This window comes from Dromaius novaehollandiae, chromosome 3 (genome assembly GCF_036370855.1).
Source record: "Dromaius novaehollandiae isolate bDroNov1 chromosome 3, bDroNov1.hap1, whole genome shotgun sequence".
Classification (NCBI taxonomy): Eukaryota; Metazoa; Chordata; class Aves; order Casuariiformes; family Dromaiidae; genus Dromaius; species Dromaius novaehollandiae.
Genome location: NC_088100.1, coordinates 7864998 through 7885540, shown reverse-complemented (window position 1 = coordinate 7885540; position 20543 = coordinate 7864998). Strand labels below are relative to the sequence as shown.

Here is a 20543-nt window from a genome sequence, read left to right as displayed (position 1 = left end):
AGACTGAAAAAGATTCACCACTTTTTACCACCCCCCCCCCCCGAAAATATCCCAAACAAAATCCCATCAGACAATGAAAAGGTAAGACTTATCTTCTTGTTCTCAAGAGTTTGCCTTGTTGAAAAAGCTGCTGTAGGACAACTGAAATTCCGGAGACATGTCAGGCTTTATCCTGACTTATTTCTTTTCTCCTCTTACTAGAAATTGTGGATCCTTTTGGCTGTTAATGGTTTTCTCACCTGCCACCACTTTGTATCAGAATCCATTCTGGCAAGCAGGAACAAGGCAGTCCTTTATTGTATAACTTACTGTTTTCTCTCTGACATAGCATAGAAAAAGGCTTCATACTTTTAGTAGGATTAGGAGCTTCCAGTACTACTGTGGGCCCTTCTATATGGAAATCTAAGATTTCAACTGGCCAAAGTGATTTTCTTTTAACATTTCATAGAAACATAACATATCTGCTAAACACATATAGCACTTACAGCCCCAACCAAGATTTCAGAGTAAGACCTTGAAGCTATATTGACCTTGTCTTGGAAGCAAAGCCAATACTGCTTTTATGATTTCAAGAACTGGAGTTGAACAACTCGAGGATGAGCCTTGTGAAAAACTGATTCAGCGTTGAGAGGGAAAGGTTCAACTTCCAGATTTTCTAGAAGCACCAAGCAACGTTAATGCAAACAATGGCATACCTCCAAAAGGGCAGCGTATTTTTATTCCTTCTACTTTTTACAGAGAGATGCTCTTCAATATTTAGGAGTGATGACTAAAGCATAGAGAGCACACATGAATAGTAATTATATGCAAGCCTGATCACTGTAGACAAATTTAGAGCAGAGCAAAGTGCTATGCAGCATGTTACAAAGGAAAGGAAACTGCAGGAAGCATTGCTATCTACAAAGCTACCCACTGGATCTTAAGAGCAGGCAGCTACAGATTCTTCTTTTATGGGAATGCTGCACACACATTTTTGTAGTCAGTTATTTCTTCCAAGACACTTACATGGTTGTATTTACTCTCTGCTCATTGATAACTCATTGCTTATTGATATTTTCCAGAAACTTTCGTCAATGCTTCCAGTATTTTCCACAAAGCCATATTGATTTTGAAGAAATTTTGTTTCAAAAATAAAGTGGGAGAAAAAGCTTCAAAACATCAAATGATAACTTTTTAGAAGTTTCGTAAATTAAAACTTCTTGTTTCCAAAAAGGCTTTTTGATTAGAAACTGACTTTATTTTACATCAATAAAAATGAAAAGGAGGAAGATCAAAATGAATCATCAGATGTGTTTCTCAAAACATGAAAGACTGTTTTTTTGCAAAATACAGCTTATTTTTCTAGCCAGCTCTCACCAATGCATATTGTTATTCCACTCACATTGCATTTCTCTAATAAACACATACACAAACATACACACATACATTGTCACTTCTACAAAGAAATCAGTTACAAGTAAAATATGAGGGGAGTTATTTTAGAGAGGGAAGGAAATGCTGATGAGAATGCACAAATCAGTGACCAGGAGTGGAAGAAATCAGGTTTCCCTGTGCTGGGAAACACAGCCAGATCCCGTTCAGCACTGCAGCCAGGAGAATGCAATGCCACAAGGCTGATTTTTGAAAGCTGTGACAGGCCATCCATTGCATGGTGTGTCCGTCACTACGTGGTCCGAGCCAGGAGTCTGGCATCACGGGATTCCTATAGCTTGAGAGACCTCATTTAGCCTGATGTGGCAAGGAGCTGACAGTGGATTAATGGAGAGAAAGACTGGGGGGGCGGGGGAGAAATACTGTAAAATGGAGTGTAAAATTCAGCCTGACCACTGGGCTAATACTATAAGTTTACTAAGGTGAAGGATGCCTGTATCAATGCCAGCATATCTTATGCTGAGCAGAAGTACTGCTGGAAAGCCGTTGATGATGGCTGGCAGATCATGTGGGGAAATTATCATTTAATTTGCTTTTTCTTATACTCGTATGCACTAGGCATTTGCTTATGGTCTCTGCTGGTGGCAGGACCCTGGGAAAAATATACTGTTAGTCTTGCCTGGTATAGGCAGTCTTATGTTCATATGTGAGTACTTTGCAAATTTTTACAGCAAGATCACCCATCTATGAGTTTCTGAAGACTTACTAAGGCCTTCTTCATCTTCAATGCTTCCAATTTATCTCTGAGATGGCTGCTTTGAGATATGAAATGGTGCAATTTCAAATCCTTCCAAGGAAAAAGCTGTTAAGGAAATCTGTGTGGAGAACAAGCTATTTGGTAATAAATTTTGACTGCTTTTTAACTGTTCTCAGCCTTTAAATCCCTAAATGCTTTGGAAACAATGGAAGCGTGTTTACAATCACAGATTAGGCAATTAATAGCTGGTGACGTTCAGGGAATAGCCGTGTGTCTATTTTGCAAAGATTAATGTTTATAATGTACACAGGCTACCTAGTTTATGGCTTAAGTATCTTACTTACCTGCCCTTCCCTTCCATTGGCTTGTCTAAGCATCACCCAGAATTTTGCTAACATCAATTTCTGAAGTAATAGCTTTGTAACAGTGTTGTGTAACATTAGCTAGATACCTTCAGCTGATGTAAAAACAGCCCCGTGGTTAATAGAAAAATTTAATTCCCTGGTGTGCTGGCAAATAAAGAAGTAGTAAACTCATTTGTTTGGTGGCCCAGTGCAGGCTGTGAAAAGTGGGCACACTGTTTATTGCTCCATTCAGAGGTCGGTGAACTTCCTTTGACTGCATGCAAATTCATCCCTCATAGAGACAAACACAATCTTTCCAAAATCCATGTGTGGTTGGTGACAGATTCTTCAGTAGGTGGTCATCCAGCTTCAGTTCACAGAGCTTTTCCACCGGAAGACCCCAAACACCTCCATAGCTTTAGGGCATTTTGGGACATTTGAATTAGATAGACAGAAAGGTTAATCCCTAAAACAAACAAGCCATCAAAGGAGTTAGCATTAAAAAAATTCACTAGGTCAGATCTAAGAAAGGACTAAGGTAGCCCTATCATTATGCATTTTGCATAAGACTGTTCTTGCATATAAACACAGAAAGAGGCAAGAAAATAACTAGTAGAGGGCACAGACAGGCTCTTTGGTCTTCTAGCCTCACTCTATTTTAACGTTCCTCACAGCAAAATAGGGCAGTTCATGTGGACGACTGGCTGTGCCCTCTGTCCACCACATCGACAGCCTGTAATCTGACTAATGGCAGAACTCCTCATACAAACGCTCTGGCCAGCTGTTTAAACCGTGGGCAAAGGTGCCACATCAGCCACAACCTAAAAGGAAAGGAACTATTTGAAAAAAATCCTATTGACTGGCTTCTGGTATGCTGGATATCTAACCTTTCTGAGAAAAGGCAAAATCTTTACTCCTCTGTTTTAGAAAGATATGTTTGTGTCTATTTGTGTGAATGTACACACCACACAAATACATATATTTTAAATGTTAATCTGTGTAAAGAGAACCACTCTGAGAGACTAAAGTCAAGACATCAATTTTTAGATGTCCCTTGCACTTCATTTCCCAACAAAGCCATGCATTATAAAGCCCAAAGAAAATGAATCAGGGGCATTAAGGATGGGAATGCATTTGAAAAATGTGTTTGATCCAAAGGAAAATGACACTTAGGCTAGACAATTCAAGGAAGGTATTGTCTAAGCACTAAAGATGAATTAAAATTAATAGGATGCTGAACAGTGACTGCATTTCTCTACCTGGATGAAAAAGCTTCTAGAAGGAATCCAAGAAATGTGGAAGAAACAGAAGTGATAGAGATCTGAGGAAAGAGACTAGTGGAAAAGAGCTAAAAGGCAAAACCAACAGGAAAGTATCCTTTTGGGATCTGAAATAGAAATCACGCAGAAGGAGTTCACGCAGGCAGAAGTGTTATGTGGCTGATATTACCTCATTCCTTCTTTTAAAATTCCTGTAATTGGACATTGCATTCCAAAAGACGTCCCACAATGTCTTAATTCATTGACAAGGAATAGCAAAAAGAGGAAAGAAGCAATAGGGCGACGTACACTTTGTTAAGAGGCAATCTTTGGCTCATATTGGTGGAATATTTGGCTGCTGCTTTCAGATTTCTGACCCTGGCCCAGACAAGCAATAGGAGGACAAGTAGAATGGGAACGGCATGGGTTCAAGCGTGATCAAGTGATGGTGGTTTGAGAAGTGACCCACTACCAGCAAGACCTGTTCTGATGCCCATAGCCAAGAGCACCCTCTTATCTGCTCTCTTTGGAGCAAAACAGACTCATTTACACTACAGTGTTATACTGAAATTATAATAAGTTTGCAATTTCTATCACAGCCAGAGCTTTTAAGGTAGTGGAGAGAATTGTACAGCCACCCCTTAAAGCCCAGCTACTGTAAATAATTCCTAGATGTGGTTAATCTTATGGATTGCATGTATTCCCCATGATGTTATACTTTGGAATGTGCCCAAATATTTGCTGGGACGGGCTTTTGATATCAGCCCTCTTGCAAACAGGGATATACCATTTTGTTAGTTAATGTGTTTGACCTCACAATAACTCAGTGGGGTTCCCTTCTCTTATCCATGGTCTCTTTATGCCATTGCAATAGGGATAAGAATGGGAAATAAAAAGAAAATTTAAGCTCAAAGATAATATCATTCTTTATTTACAGAACCATTCTGAAATCCTCCTCGTGAATGCACATACATCCTGAATGCACATTTATTTTCTAACGGAAGGCAAACATGGGCGGAAGCATCAAAGGAATTCAGGCATAAAAATAGGCTACTACTGGATGATTTGGCCTACCTCAGTCAACTCAGTTTGTTACTAATAGATTAGCAATAGATATTACAACAGTTATAAGATGCTGTCACTGTCAGTAATATTATGTAATCAATTTATTCAAAAGTTTTATCATCATAAATGGGAAAAAAAACCCCAAAGTATAAATAATCCGAAGTAGACCCAGGAGCAGAAGGCATCGGAAATAGAATCTGATATAAGCATCACTAATACTGGTTTTCTTCTTCAGTCCAAAGCCTGACACTAATTATTATGGACATATTTTTGTTCATTTTATTCATGTATGTCATGTTACTTTCGCAAAACCTTTACCCCTTCCCTCAAAGAATGTCTTTTTCTTTTTTCAGAACAGAAATAAACTAAAAAGGAAAAATTTTAAACAGCTAGCAGAAGCAGGACAAGGATTGTAAAAGACTGATAAAATGCAGTAATAGGTTATAGAAAAAGGTGGTGATCAGAAGTGCAAAGTCCAGCCGGTGGCTGGTTACTAGTGGCACCCTTGAAGGATCAACACTGGGGCCAATAGTTATTCTTCAACATCTTTATTAATGAACTGGATGATGGGACAGAGCTTTCTCTCAGCAAGTTTACAGGCAATACCAAGTTGTTGGAAGGTGCCAACATGCTGGAGGGCAGGGCTGTTATTCATGAAGACATCAGGCTGGAGAAATGGGCTGACAGGAACCCCATGAAGTTCAACAAAGGAAAATGCACCTGGGGAAGAATAACCCTGTGCACCAGTACAGGCTGGTGGCTGGCTGGCTGGAGAGAAAAAAGCACCTGGGAGTCTTAATGGATGACAAGTTGTCCATAAGCCAGCAATGCATTCTGGCCAAACGTCCTGGGCTGCGTTAGCAAGAATTTAGCAGCAACTCTAGGGCAATGATACTTCCCCTCTGTTCAGCACTTGTGAGACCCATCTGGAGAACTGTGTCCTGTTTTGGGCTCCCCAGTGCAAGAAAGATATTCACATACTTGAATGAGTCCAATGGAGGGCCACCAAGATGGCTGAGGGGTGAGCACATGATGTACAAGGGGAAGCAGAGGGAACTGGGCTTGTTGAGCTTGGATGAGAGAAAGCTTTGGGGAGATCTTACTACAGTCTACAACTATCTGATCAGGGGATACAGAGACAACAGAGAGAGACTCTTCTAAGAAGTGCACAGTGATATGATGAGAGACAATGGACACCGCCCACCATATGGGGAATTCGAACTGGATATAAGGAAAGTATTTTTTAGGGGGTAGTGAGGGTAGTCAACCGTGGCACAGTGCCTGGAGAAGATGTGAAAACTCCATCCTTAGAGATATTCAAAACTCCACTGGACATGGCCCTGAGCAACTTGATCTAATTAAATCTGCTTTGAGCAAGCGTTCAGACCAGATGACCTCCAGAGGTCCATTCCAACCTACATGGTTCTGTGAATCTATGAAAGGGGACACATATTTTACTTTATTTTGTGTCTATCTAGTTCACAGCCAGGTACTTCCATTTGTGAAAAGTGCGTACGGTCAGTTTCCTTGCTTTTAGGCTAATCATAATTTCATGGTATATCAATGTTTTGAGAATTCTAATGTTCTTATGGTACAAAATGTAAAGTGACATTTAAGAGACTCAAGACTTCTATGTAACATTTCTGTATTAAAACACTGATCCAGTTTTTTACATTATCAGGACAAATTTTTCAGACATTTTCATTATTCTGCTTTGCTTTCCTTCTGAATTTTGTCATTTTCTCTCAGTTCCTAATCCACAGTTCTAAGAAAAATCTTAAGGGAGTTGTTTCATTGGTATCATTTGTCTTCTTGCTGACACCCTAAAATTACTCCTTAAAGCCTATTGAATATAGCCATTGTAATACGACTTGTTCTAATGTCTCCACAGAGCCCATATATTTTCTGAAATCTACTATTTTTTAAAATGCTTCTTTAGTGTTGTTTGCATATCCAACCTGCATTATCCAATGTGCATCCATGGTTTTCTCATATGAAGAACCACATGGGCATACTGTGATTCTAGTGTTATTACTAACATCAAATAGCAGACTAGGGTCTGGTATCGCTAGCTGCTGTGCCAATACGAAACATTAAGGACCTGGCTTAACTCCCTTAGATTGTGGGATAAGCATTTTAATGATATTTTCCCTAGGCTAAGTACATGTAAATGGCCAGTTACATTGCCAGTTGATGGGTGTTAATCTGATAAAATGTGTCAATTACATTCTGTGCTCAACTGGCGCTACAGCTATATTCATAAACTAAACTTCACTGGGGCACTACAACTCAATCCTCTCTACTCTTAATTGTTAGACTGCTCCATGACACCGTTTTGTCCTGGGCCAACTAGCACTCTCCCAGACAATTTCTGGACACAGTTTGGAACTCAGAGTAGGCCAGAGAATTTAATTCAGACACCAGTTTTGGAGGTTAGAGTGTTTAATAGTCTGGACATGACAAAGCCCTGCTAGTTTATCTTGGTTCCAGAAAACCATCTCTGTCACTGTTTAGTTTACTAGTAGAAAGTAGCCAGTGTCTTTTAATCTCTGTGCCTCAGTTTCTTATCTGTAAAATGGAACAACAGATCTTCTTTCCTCCCCTTCTTACCTATTAGGTTGTTCTTGCCTTGGTCAGGAGTCACCTCCTTCATTGGGAATAAACAGCACCTCACCTCACGCAGCAATCTTCTCTTCTTTTTGGACTTCTAGACACCACAGCAATATAAATAATTAACTGAAATAGTAATTACAAGGGGCCATCTGTCCTTTTGCAACTGGTTTGCATGCTACAGAATGTTAATACTGAAATACATTCATCAACTTTAATAGACATCTGAAGTATAATCATCCAGCAACCACTTGTATAAAAGTTGCTGCATGAAATAATTATCAGTGAACTACGGTAAATAAAAACTGTCTCTGAAAGCATTAAAACAGAAACCAGATTCTTCAAGCTCCAAGAATTAACAAGAAGACAACTAGCTACTGCCAGATTTTGCTGCAGTGTTCGGTGTTTTTTTCTAGACAACTTAATTAGTCTGTATATAAAACCCTTTGGCATGAGCGAAGACTTCAAATGTTGGGAAATTTGATCCTGATCTGTCTGGCACTTGTGTGTAATTAGTTTCTTCTCCCACCCCCTCTTTTTCTTTTAAGTAGTTTGCAAGTTCAAGAATAGGAATTACATCCAAAATGTCTGCAGGCTTATTACTAAAAAGACCCAATGATGCTGACTCCATTCTTTCTTCTCAGTGCTGCTTATCATTGTGAGGTTTTGAAATCGCTCGTGGGACACAGTAATATTCAAGAGAACAAAGACTGTGTTGAAAAGATGAAGGGCATCTGAATTGCAATGAGATAGCAACTTGCTTTTAGACCAACAACATCGTTAACTATTGAGCAAAATTTGCCTACCTTCTGTCTGGGAGGAGAAAATACAGCAGTGCCGAGACCTTATTTCTACATAATGATATTGTCAGGAAGGTTGACATAGGATTGGTCATTCTGTGATATATATTTAAGCATTGGCACAAAAGGGCAGATCAGAAGCTACTGAAGACAATATGTCATGTCCCTATGTATTTCAGAGCTCTGGCTCAGCCTCCTAAAACTGTGAAAAGCAAGTAAACAAACTTTCATCCCTTTGCTATGTATAAGTTACTGTGTCATTTTCTCCTGCCTCCAGGCTCCGGGCAATTTGCACATGCCGTACTGTCCCATTTGTGATCAACAGACTCAGTTAAGTAGAAAATTCCATGTTATGAATCGGGTGCATGTGACAGTCCCCCTCAGGTACCAGATGTCCTCCTTGAGGGCTGTTTTGATCACCCCTGTGGCTGAGTCACACCAACATGGCTCTTTGGAGTAAAGCAAAGGCCTGTTAAACTTTTTCCATAAATTACTCCAGCAAAAAACTGTTCCACCATTTTGATTCCCATGCTCTCTCTTCTTACGGTACCAAAAGATAGTAGGTAAATGGGACAAATAGAACAGACTGACATCATTTTGTTCAGTGATTACCTTAACTTCCAATTTACCCCTTTGATTGGATCAATTACCAGTCCCAGGTTCTTTTCTTTACCAAATATAGGCTCAGTAAAGTTCTTGAATAGCAGCAACACAATCTTCATGATTAATTTCAGCTTGATTTCCTTCCCAGAGCCATTCTCAGACAATTACCGTTACAGGTTACTTTAGTACTTAAGAATGGCAAGCTAGATGTAGAGCCCAGCTATTTCAGAAAATCTCCACCAAATTGTGGACTCATCAGTGACAGAGCATGGGCTGTGGCTGTGGGTGCAGTGAGCAGGAGGAAGAGGAAACTGCTGTAGAAAAATGGAACAAGCCAGGCCTTCTTGATTACACAGCAAAGATCACCTTCTTCTTGGGTTGCCCGATTAATGACAAGGATGCTGTGCTTATTGGCCTCTCTTAATGGCCAATGGCACATGGCATTTCAGGAAGCCTGCTGTCTTTATCATCATGCACTGAATGACATGGGGTGTCCTGTTAATACGAAAAGTCTTAAAAGAATTTGCATTCAGTATGGACAAACCCCTCAAAGTGTAGACAGGAGGCTGGTTGCTTTACCAGCTGGGTGATTGTCTGCACTAGGGTTTTAAACCTCAAGTCAGCCAGCCCTCCACTGAGCTTGAGGCAGTTAACATAGATGTATTAAGTCCTCAGATATTTACTCTATGATGTTATCTAAGTAAATAATAGATGTCTGAAGCTTCCTCTAAACTAAAAGATGAAAGGGGGAGAGGAGCTACTAGACTATCTATTCACTACCTCTGTTTAAATGGCAATTAATTATATCTGTGAAAACAAAACCAAACAAAATTCTGGAGTCCATTAAAAATTTCTTTGCAGAATTCCTACCTTTCCACTTCCTTTTGAGAGTTCCTGGTTACTTTGAAAAACTTTAGTGAGCTTGAGTCTTAGAATAGGTGACTTCTGTCTAAAAAATAGTAGAATCCAATGTCTTGTGCGCACAAGGCAGACTGAGCAAGTCTACCGTTTTCAGAAAGAACAAAAAGGCTACTTGTGCAAGATGGAGAAGAGCCCCAGATTGATCCATAGTGACATCTGTGACAACCTCATCGTCAGGTCCATACACTTCCCTGTGGAGAATAAACATAGTCTGAAAATAGTTACAGCTCCCAGTATAGCAAGAAATTGATTGACAGAAAGAGGTTTTGCTTTTCTTTGTTATGAAACAAAATTAGGCAAATATCATTTATATGGGGAAGGAAGAAAACAACAGCAAAAAATGGACTATCTTTTGAGTGAACCTGCTGTAGATACTTGTATAATTTGCAGTATTCTGGGTTTTGAAAACCTGCTGAGAATGTAATGACAATTACTTATTCCAGCTGATGCTCTAAGAGATTAGTCTCAGCCCTGAGTGGAGTTTTCTCAGAGCTACCTATTTCAGGATTCATATACTCTTTCAACCAAGCAGTGCTGTTTACTGATAGTGACAAGACCTTGGTGGCTCTTGAGACTGAACCTGGCTTGGATTTCATCTGAAATTCTATTTTTCTCACTGACTTGGCCTGCAAGTCAGAAAAGCAGCATGAGGGTAGTGGAAAATTAACCTCAGATTCCTGAAATTCACCTTAAGTTTTGGGTTGAGAAGAGGTATGGAAAGGAATGTAAACATTTCATTACATTTGGAAAGATACAGCTATCTCTGCTGACTTCTCTTTTCCATTTGTTTCCTCCTCTTTTCCCTTTCTTACTTTTTTGTTAATATTCACTGACTAAAGCAGAGGCAAAATATGTTCTTAAATGTCTTAACTGGGTTCACTGCAGAAAGGTAAAAAATGTCTTGCTTTTGGCTCCTGTTCCTTTTACCTCTAAAATATAAAATCTGTAATAAAAACATTAGAAGGGTTTAAAGCAGATTCTGAAATAATGAGGATTTAAAAGGCTGTGTGCGCATGCATTATCCTGTTTAAAATCAAGGTGAGAATTTGGCTGTATTGCATAAGCCTGCTAAGTTTAGGGATATCTAAAAAGCCCCAAAATATCAATGAGATTTAAAAATGAAAGGGGGAGCCAGCTGGATGTATTAAAGAAAAATATTAAAAAATGTAATTAGAATGCTAATTAAAAGCTATACAGGATGGAATGATTAAACATTTGTAGGAAAGTTTCTAAAGATAATCTCTTTAAGAAGTCAGTGGGACAACCTGGATATGATTTTTACAGCAATATGAAGTGCCAGTTCTTTAGAAAAGTCTTACTGCCTTCAGCACTGGTGCTGTGCTTGTCCAAGGGCAGGATTTAGTGGTACGACAGTTGTTACAGTGTTCCAGCCCATTTCTCTGCCATTTTTCCCAGAAAATCCCTTTATTTACTACTGCAACGAGACCCTGCTGATTCAATTATGCAAAGCCCCAAGTGCTAGGTGTGCTTTCCCTCTGAGGTGTCATAAAATGGGGACAATGCCATGAAGTTATTTCAGAGAACATTGATGAGGCTTTCTGGTAAAATACTGAAATATCTAAGTGACAGTTGCTTTTCAAGTGAAAATTATGACTGCTGATAGTACATTCTTAGTTTTGATAAAATTCTATCCCAAGATATTTGGGAGGTCAGTAAGACAGCAGCACCCTTTTCACTGTGTCTCAGGGTAGAATTTGCTTTTCAGAGCCCTACAAGACATAGCAAGTATTTTATCAGTGTTCTTGTGGAATAGTCTTATGAAATGTCTTTGAAGTGTCAGTAATATCTCTGCAGTCCCAGAAATAATGGAATAGACAGACATCTGTGCATTACCAAGTGTATTCCTAAAACAGTTTCAACTGCATTTCCTAATGTGCACTTACGATACCTGTAGGAGAGCTGCTGTTTTTGTTGATAACCAAGGATCTTGAGAACTAAAAGGTACAAGCTGTTATTTTTTTTGGAACTGTGGCTGTTTTTGACTTGTCCTTTGTGGTTTAGGGCACAGAATGGATTCTGTGGCGCATGCTCTCCAGAGGGCTGTCTGCACAATTGCAAAGCTGCTCTCTATATGCTGCACTCTATATTTTTGATAGTTTGACTTTATGGAAAGTAGGAGTTGATAACTTTTGTTTGCAGAGACACACATACTGTGAAGACAGCTTTTCTTAAGCCAAATTAGTATTTAGAAAAGCATTATGTTTGAAGCAGGACCTTACTATTAAATTACTCACAACAACAGGAGTACTTGTAACTTGAGACACAGGGAATCTCAGGTATACCACACAGATCCCTTATGTGCAGCTGTACAAAGGTTTTCTGAGTCACCTTTTCTCATTTTTTGGTGAAAATACAGTTTTCATGATAGTGCATATTTTTTTCCAAATTTCCAATTTCCTAAAACAATAATAATAAAATAATTGGAAAAGATTAACCCCAACACTTGTCAAAAAGTTTTGATTTAAAATGATCATCATTTGCAGAGTTCTTTGGACTTAGTACAGAAAAATGCCTGAAATTGAAATAATCTATAGAATCCAAAATATTTTTGTTTCTTTTTATTTCAACAAAAGCTATCTGAAGCATTTTTGTTCAGTTCAGCCAAAATTTTTGCTTGAGCTTGTACTTTCCAGAGCTATCAACAAACCACAATAAATAAATCACTCTTCCATGCTGATCTACCCCAGTGCAATTTCTGACACCTGCAGAATTGAAATACAATTGGTCGTCTTTGTTCCACTGAAAAACCAGCATGTGACTCACTCCCAGCTCTAATTGCCAGGATATCATTACCACCATCATTTTCTGTCACCACTCTTTAGTCACACTAAATTACCGGCATCTGTTCATTCTTACATGCTTTTGACAACACAAGCATCTTTAGACTGGATGGTGCTGAAGAACCATGCACAGAAGTCCCGCAGAGCATCCTGGAGTTGCACCATGTCTCATGTTGCCATTGGGTGCATGCTGGCAGTGTGTGAGAGAAAACAGGCTAGAAAAAGGCATGAAGGCAAGCAGTTTAGGTACTGACTAAAAACTTGAATTGGATTTTCTTCTGTTATATTGACCCTCGTAAACATGGTTTTCCCTGTATTAGTCCCTTCTCTCTTGTAAGTTTTATACATGGCATTTTCAAAAATCAGACCTCTCACAGCAAAATTCAGGAAAAGGTTGTTGGAATCACATACTTTTAGCTAAGAACATACTCTTATCTTGATTTAAGAAAATTTATTACATTAGCCAACACATAATGTCATAAAATCTGTGTGGCACCCAGAAGAACTGCCTGATCATACCATAGCTGTCTTTGCTTAGATAGAATCAATAGATACTTAATTAATTTGTGCTCATAAACTTTGTTCCATCTAAAAGCTAGCCCATATAACAATCCCAGATGGACCTCGAAATGACAGAGAGACTCAAAGAAGAATGGATTAAGCTTGTACTTCATCAGTCCCATAGCTCTGATTTGTGCCAGAGTGTGAGATTAATTTCATGGCACCTTCTTTATTGTTTGAATTCTTATCAGATGAATATGGAACTGGAATTCTAGTGACAAATGCGCGTTATATGTTTGGTTGAGAGTAGCAACTAAAGAGAGTAGAGCTAAACAGTCAATGAGGTATGAATACTAGAGCTCTGCTTCTGCGATACTTGCTTGTCTGAGTAGAACTGATGCTGATTTGTGCCCTGGGACAACAGTCAGTAAAATCTTTTATAGATTTTGTTACCTTTTTGATCAGGGCATAAGAGAGGGGTTGCACAGATTTCTATTAAAAATGAGCAGAAGCGGCAAAAACAGACAGCAAAGGGTATTACCACTACCATTTCCTGGTCATATCCAATCCAAGGAATCTGTTTCTACCAACATGCATGCACCTGCACAACTTTAATCAGATAATTTTTACCATTGGTCTGGAGTTGCTCATGTGCTGAATTGTTTTCAGGACTGGACTTCACATTGTTGCTACTTTTGTAATAGTTTGGAGAATGCTCACACACTCCTTCAGGCCCTGACTTTGCTCTGTGCCAAACAGCAGTGATGTTGTCCTTGACTTTCAGCTGGTTTTATGCCACAAGATGGAACATAACTTTTCACCTGTTTCACTTGACTATTATCTGAAATGAAATTGCATGCTTCCTAAACTACGGGTTTATGCTGGGAAGCTGTGCTGTTGTGTTTTTTAAGGGTAGAAGGAGGGAGACAACACTGTCTTTTTTTGCAGTTGAAGCTTGAAACAACCACCAAGAATTCCTAAATATAATTACATATATTTAGCACGCCAAATGAATCTAAAGTGTAAGGTAGACCTCCCTACTCTTAAAAACACAATAAAAAGAGCAAGTTTGAACAGAAAAGACACCTTTTTGTTTCTCACTGAAACAACCAGATAAGGCCAAAAAAAAGTTTTTTTACACAAAATATTTTATTCAGCCCCAGGCAAAGTATTTGATTGCTATTTTGGGTGGCCTTATCAAGACCCCTCACCACAAGGAGCAAGACTATCGGCACCTTTACTCATTCAGCTCAACCAAGGGATATTTGAGGGCATTTTTCCAGGATGCTAGAGACTGGGTGGAACTGGGTTGAACTGGGTTCAGTTTCCCCTTCTCCCTGAAGGCGCTCAGACCCCCAGCTTTGCAGTGCTGCACGGCTGCTGACAGGAGGCACCACTGGGCTCTCTGCGGCTGGTGCTGTTTCACGCTGTGGCTTTGGTGGACCCTGGACTTTGTGTAGACGCCAGATCCTCCCGACAGCCCAAAGCTGTTCAGGGTGTGCTGGGGCGAGGTGCTCCGTGTTGATCCAGGAACTGGCTGGTATGGCATGGTCAGGGAAGCAGCTAAGCCATATGCACAAACATTTGCGGTTTTTGGTCCATGGGACTTGTCATTGGCAAGTTCACACTACAATAAACAGCTAACACTGATGAGTTAGCACAGGCAGAAAGCAGAGCAGTGAGGGGAACTGAGGCCTGAAGGGGAGCAGAGACAGATCTTCTCCACGGACAGGTCTGGAGGCAGGTCTCGCTTGGCTTTCTGCTGGCAGTTGTCCTTCTTCAGGGAACCAGGACGTTCTTCATATGCTACCAGCAGAGAAATGCTGACCAGTGTCACTTTGCAATATCAATTAAGCGAGAAAAGGGTCTGTTTTCCACATTTGTGACTGACTATTAACTTAAAGAAGGGTGGATGAGATAAATCATCCCAGTTAGATCATGGTTCCTGGCACATCGGCAAGCCCAGTATTTGCACTGCTACAGCTTTTATTCTCCATACTTTGTGGGTCTTGAAACCTTTGTCCAATGGGATAAGGAGAGCTCAGAGTTGCAACATTAGCCTGGGTTTCTGAGGTCAAACAGGCATAGCAAACACACTTGTGCTGTAGGCTCGGTGCTTAGAAAAGGCAGTGTATCTAACCCTTCCTCTTCACTTTGGCTCTTTGCTAAAGAGCAAGTCAAACCCCCTTCCCCACCTGATCTTTCATTTCAAAGCACTTTTTGTGCACAGACACTGTACAGCTGAAATGAAGCCACTTTTAGGGCTGCCTGATCTTGAACAGCACTATGAGGGGATTTAATGTTAAGATGGAAGAAACATGACCTTCCTTTTTTAAGCTTCTATTTCAACAGTGCTTATAATTAACTGCATGCATAGGGATTCATGTACTGGGAAAGGCTGAGGTTATGCTAGTGTTGTAGAGCCTGGGGAGACAAGTCTGTTGTCCTGATATGCTTAGACAAGCAAGCTGTCTTGCCTGTGTGCCTTGCAAGGCAGAACTGCAGAGAAGTTGTAGCCTGCCTCTACCCTCCAATGCTTTGATATGTGCAATCTGACAATTGATTGACTTGAATGATTGATGCTACTTCGAATTTTCAAAGTAGACCATCAGCTTCAGTGCGTGTTTGATTCTCTTTTGCCTTGATCCTTACACCTGGACAGATGAAGCAAATGCTGGAGAAGAATGCCACCAAATAAAATTTTACCACAAGCTCCTACTGCTCATATCTTTTCACACCTAAGTTTTGTAAACTATAAATAGGCAAGGAAAACTGCAAGCCAGTGAAGGATCAGCCCCAATACTGGCCAATTCAGACATACTCATTTTGACAGTCTCCTCTAGCTGTATAGATAAATTTGCCTGTGCCATTAAATGAAACCTTTTCCCTGGGGATCAGCTTTGTTTTCTGGAAACTAAAACAGCAGCATTGCAGTTTTCCATGCTAGGAGTGTTTTGAGTACAAAAATCTGACTACTCATCTGTCTCTGCCTCCTGGGCCAGGGGGAGGAGATAACTGCAACAATAGTTGAAATTGAATGACTCAATTATAGTAGCAGCAATTTTCCAACTTGATTAGTTGTGTCAGGCAGTAATCTGTGAGCTCTCATGCACAGTGTGACTTGGAAGCATTCCTTCTTGCAAGACGACTCCGTCGCATAACAGGTTGCTTTAGCTGTTCCATTTTTTTTTTTTTTAAACCATGAAGCCATTCTTTCAACATTAGCCAAACATGCGTGTGTTCTAAATGCTTGGAATCAAACGATGGCTCCAGTGACACTGTTAGCAGAGGCCCCACTGAAGTTATTACAACAAATTTTATCTTGATCAGTTGTTAGAGCAGATGAAAAACTTTAACATAAGAATGACTTGCCAAAGATACTGCTTTTTCTGTTTTGTCACAAAATCTGATGAAATTTCTTGAAAAAGAATACTAGGAGAATGTGGAAGAAACATTGAAAGGCTTGTTTTAGCATTTTCAAAATGAATTTTTAAATATTTTGAAATTTACTTCAGATGCATTTTCCAAAGATTGAAAATGATATGTTTCAACTGTGAAGAAGAAAATCAGTTCACCTCAACTTAACATTTGCAGACGGATTTATCTAGTTAAATAGTTGTCATACAAGCTATACATAATCCAACAGCACAATGTGCAAGAGGGATACTGTAATTCCTTCCCTCCATTCCTCATCAGAGGAAAACATTCTTTTAGTTTATTGTAGTCAGGAATGAAATCATATACCTTAAGATGAAGTCAAAAGGATGACAAAACCCACCTTCCCTGTGGCAGCAGACTTGGCTCAGGAAGACAAGGAGGGCTTACTGCAAGTCTGGGGAAAGGACTAAAGTATGGGGCTGAGGAGGGGGCGGGGTGTCAGTGAGATGCCAGCAAACTCCAGATGGATATTGGGTGCCATGAAGGTTTAGTGGTGCCTGAGGCAGTTTGGAAGGGGCAGAGAGTCTTCCCGCACTGCCAGCGGTAGCCATCACGACTGCTTGTGGCAGCAGCCGGAGGTGGTAGCAAGCATTTGTACTCCAGGTTGGAGCAGCCAGTTCTTCCATTCCACTGTTCCCACAGCTGCTTATTCGTCTCTGCTGTCTGCTGATCTTGGGCTCCTATCAGTCCTTCATATCATTCTTGTGCCTTTTACATGGCTGGGAAGTGGGTATGATGCTCGGTTCCTGGGAGTCGCAGGTGTGAGGTGCTTTGGGTGGGCAGAATCTGATCCAGAGTCAGAGTAACCAGGGAACTTAGCAGCAAAATTCCTTGAAATTAATAGCTAGGATTTTTTGTGGATGTCCCAGTGTAACCATTCTTAAAACTGGCGTACAACTTGAGCCTGGGTGCAGGAGGCTGCTACAGTGGGTGATGAAACTCCAAAAGGCTGGTACTGTGCTTATGCTTCTCCCATCCTTTCACAAATCTGGGGACATTTCCTCAGCTGCACTGTCACTCACTGCTGCAGTCACTGTTGCTGGCAGAAAGGTTTCCTTTTATGATGTTGGCATTCCTGGCTATTTAGTGATATATCTTCAGGTTCTCAATTACCAGTTTCTGCCAATATACTTGGATATTTGTGCATTGAATCCAGTGTGTGCAGTATATAATCTATATGCTATGCAAACGATATAAGATCTCTTTCCAGTGGCCAACTGTGGTTGTATTTTTGAAAAAGGCAAGACAGAGGATAATAGAATTGGCCAAGTGCAGGACTGTGTGCAATTTAATATCCGGCATGACAGAAGTTCATTCAATCTAAAGAGAAGTTGGACAGGGAATGACAGCAGGTGCCAGTGGGTAACTCCAGCACTTCCCTCTCATTAAGCCTTCTGCTGTGCAATGATGCCAAGAAACTGCACATCAAGGGGATGGCAGAACTTAGCAGACATATTTCTGGGAGATAAAAAAGAATCCCAAACAATTGTGTTGAAATCAGCATTACCAGAAAATGGAAACAGCCCGATGCTATTTTATCAGGCTGGAGAATAACTGGAGGTTTCCTGCAACAAAGAAGGAAATTCGGTTGTATGAAGCAAATGCTTCCTCCTGGAGCTTGAACTATTATCAGACAGGCAGGATTCTTCTATGTGTGGTTTTTTTTTTCCTTTGGAAAAGGTTAGCAACTGATATTTAACCCTTTGGCACTCACAGGGAAACCCTTTGCTAGTAAGGCTAACAAATTCCAGCACTTCGCCTGTGTTGGTGCCTCTATTGCCAATGCAATGGGTTGCTACCTCCTCAGTTAACTGGAACTAGCTCCTATGAGAACAATGGATGTAAATTTGCTGGCAGAGTTTGGGTGAAGCTGGCTGCATTTAGAAAGGATTTGGAATAAATTCTCTTCCTCCTGCAAGTCTTTCAGTGTTGGACAAGCTCAGAGCACATTTAATAATTTAATTCCTCTGGGATTTGGGTACAGGGAAGGCTGTCTCAGGGCTTTCCATACTTCTGAGCAAACTGAGTTTTATTTCTCCAAGAATATCCTCTGGGCTGCTCCTACTATGGGAGGGGGTTGGAGGACGGGGTGCAGACAGGCCTTTTAACTGCCATCAGGGAGCTGGGAGGATCAGGGATTGGGACTGATACTCCGGTAAGGGGATAGCTATAGCTCACTCCAAGGCCTGATGCTTTTCGTGGCTCTGGAGCAGGCAAAGCGAGCAGCCCTTGCAAGCTCAAGCACTGACAGATTCTCCAAGCTAGGTCAGGTAACAGGACAGGTAGAGGCAATTAGCATGATTTGGCCATAGATGCCAGTCTGCTAGGTGCTGCATAAAACAGAGAGCAGCGTGGTTCCATGCCCAATAAATATCTCAAATCTCAGTAAGAGAGAAGAAACAGCAAATGGGCCCCTCCAACCAATTGCTTTTTGGTCAGCAACATGAAGTTGCGACGTTGTCAGAGCTTAACGGTTGCCTAATTTTTTGCAGGTTTCAGGACAGAAGAGATTTCAGAAGGTATGAAAGTGAGCAATAAAGCTGGCTTCCAGCTCAGCCGCTCTGTTCAGTTCTCTTCTGAACTGAAGATGTCTGAAAATTTAACATGCTGCTGTTGTCAAGAGCAGTCCTGATGTACTTGTGGTACATTGAGTGAAAGAGCGCAGATGGGTCGAGGATGAACTGTGAAGGCTGCCTGACATTTGACGCATTAGAGAAAGGAAACTGAAAGAGAATCTCAAAAAGGGGAGTACTGCCACAGTGACAGGAATGTTTCTCAAACTGTGGGTCTGCATCTCGGAGGGAGGCATTAAAATGGGACACCAAGCATTAAAAAGGATCATTCACGTAAATCTTGATAGCACCCCTGTAAGAAGGCAGGAATTCAGCTCCCCCAAATCAGGGAATGAGAAACAGTTGCAACTAATGGTTACAAGAGCATACCTGGGGAAAAGAAACGACTTTCAACTTCCAGTGCTGGGAGCATCATGGTGACCAGGAGCACACACTGCCACTTCTTGCTACCCTTGGCCAGAAGACCTGAGCTGCTGCAGAGAGCCCTGGGAAGCAGAACTGAGCCCCATCCAGCTTCAGACCTGGAGGTATTTAATTCTGGGCATAGGAAAGGGGAAGGATACACCCGCTGCCAAGTGCTCAGAGAAACACTGCTCTTCAATTATGGCTCAGGTTGCATAGGAGCAAAACAAAATGTGGAGTTGTTCAGAAGGTGAATTTGCTGGTTACTTTGGGAAACTGTTTCAGTGACTTTTCCTGGTGATATAAATACATTTTTTCTAGCCATTACAGTGTATTAATATTTGTGTTACAGTAATGCTCTGGAGCTCCAGGCATGGAGCAGGATTCTTCTGGATACAAATATAGTGGTTTCTATGTCTGCAGATGCAGACCAACACATTGGACCAAGCTGCACTCAGACCAAGACATTGTCAAATAGGAGACAAGAATGAGGAGGTAGAAACAAGGCAGCTATGTTGGATACCACAGAATAACAGAAGAATGTGCCAGAAAATTAGTAAAACAATAAGAATAATAAAGGGAAATGCACTGAGAAAACAATTCAAGAAAAATCTCAATAAGCTCCAGAGAGAAAGGGGGAAAATGATAAGAAATTAAAAAAACCAGAAAAATTTAACAAACAATAGTTGGTTTTAATCTGAGTTCTGCACAGTGCAGAGAGTTGGCAACACCTGTGTGTTGCACCATTGGCAGCTATGCAAAAGGAACCGCAAGGGCAGCTCATCTGTTCCTTTGTTACTTCTCTAACGAAGAGAGACAGGCTGCCTGCTGGAGACCAAAAGCAGAGCTGTGTTTTTGTCACGGTTCAATTTATTTTGTTGCCCAGTTTCAGTTTTGCTCCTGAAACTTTTCCAGGAAAACTTTTCCAGGAAGACTTTTTTCTTTTCATTACTTTGCATTTTCCCATGTAACTTTGGAATAATTTTTTTATATTAAAATCCTTTCGGTTTTATTTTTTTGTATTAGAGCCTCACTTATTTCTTACTGATAGCTAGAAAAAGTACATTAAGAATTGTGATACAGAGAGGGAGGAGGGAG

The 20543-nt window shown here is 40.5% G+C and overlaps 1 long non-coding RNA gene across 2 annotated transcripts in view; it reads right to left on the bottom strand.

Annotated features, from left to right (window-relative positions):
* Positions 1-111: 111 nt before the first annotated feature.
* Positions 112-20543, bottom strand: part of LOC112988293 (uncharacterized) — a 39874-nt gene continuing 19442 nt past the window's right edge. For both annotated transcript variants that reach the window (XR_010388716.1, XR_003260495.2), the window contains 3 exons: positions 9680-9921; positions 7407-7503; positions 112-2938 (listed from right to left, as the gene is read on the bottom strand). This is a non-coding gene — a long non-coding RNA (uncharacterized LOC112988293). The remainder of the gene's footprint in view (positions 2939-7406; positions 7504-9679; positions 9922-20543) is intronic.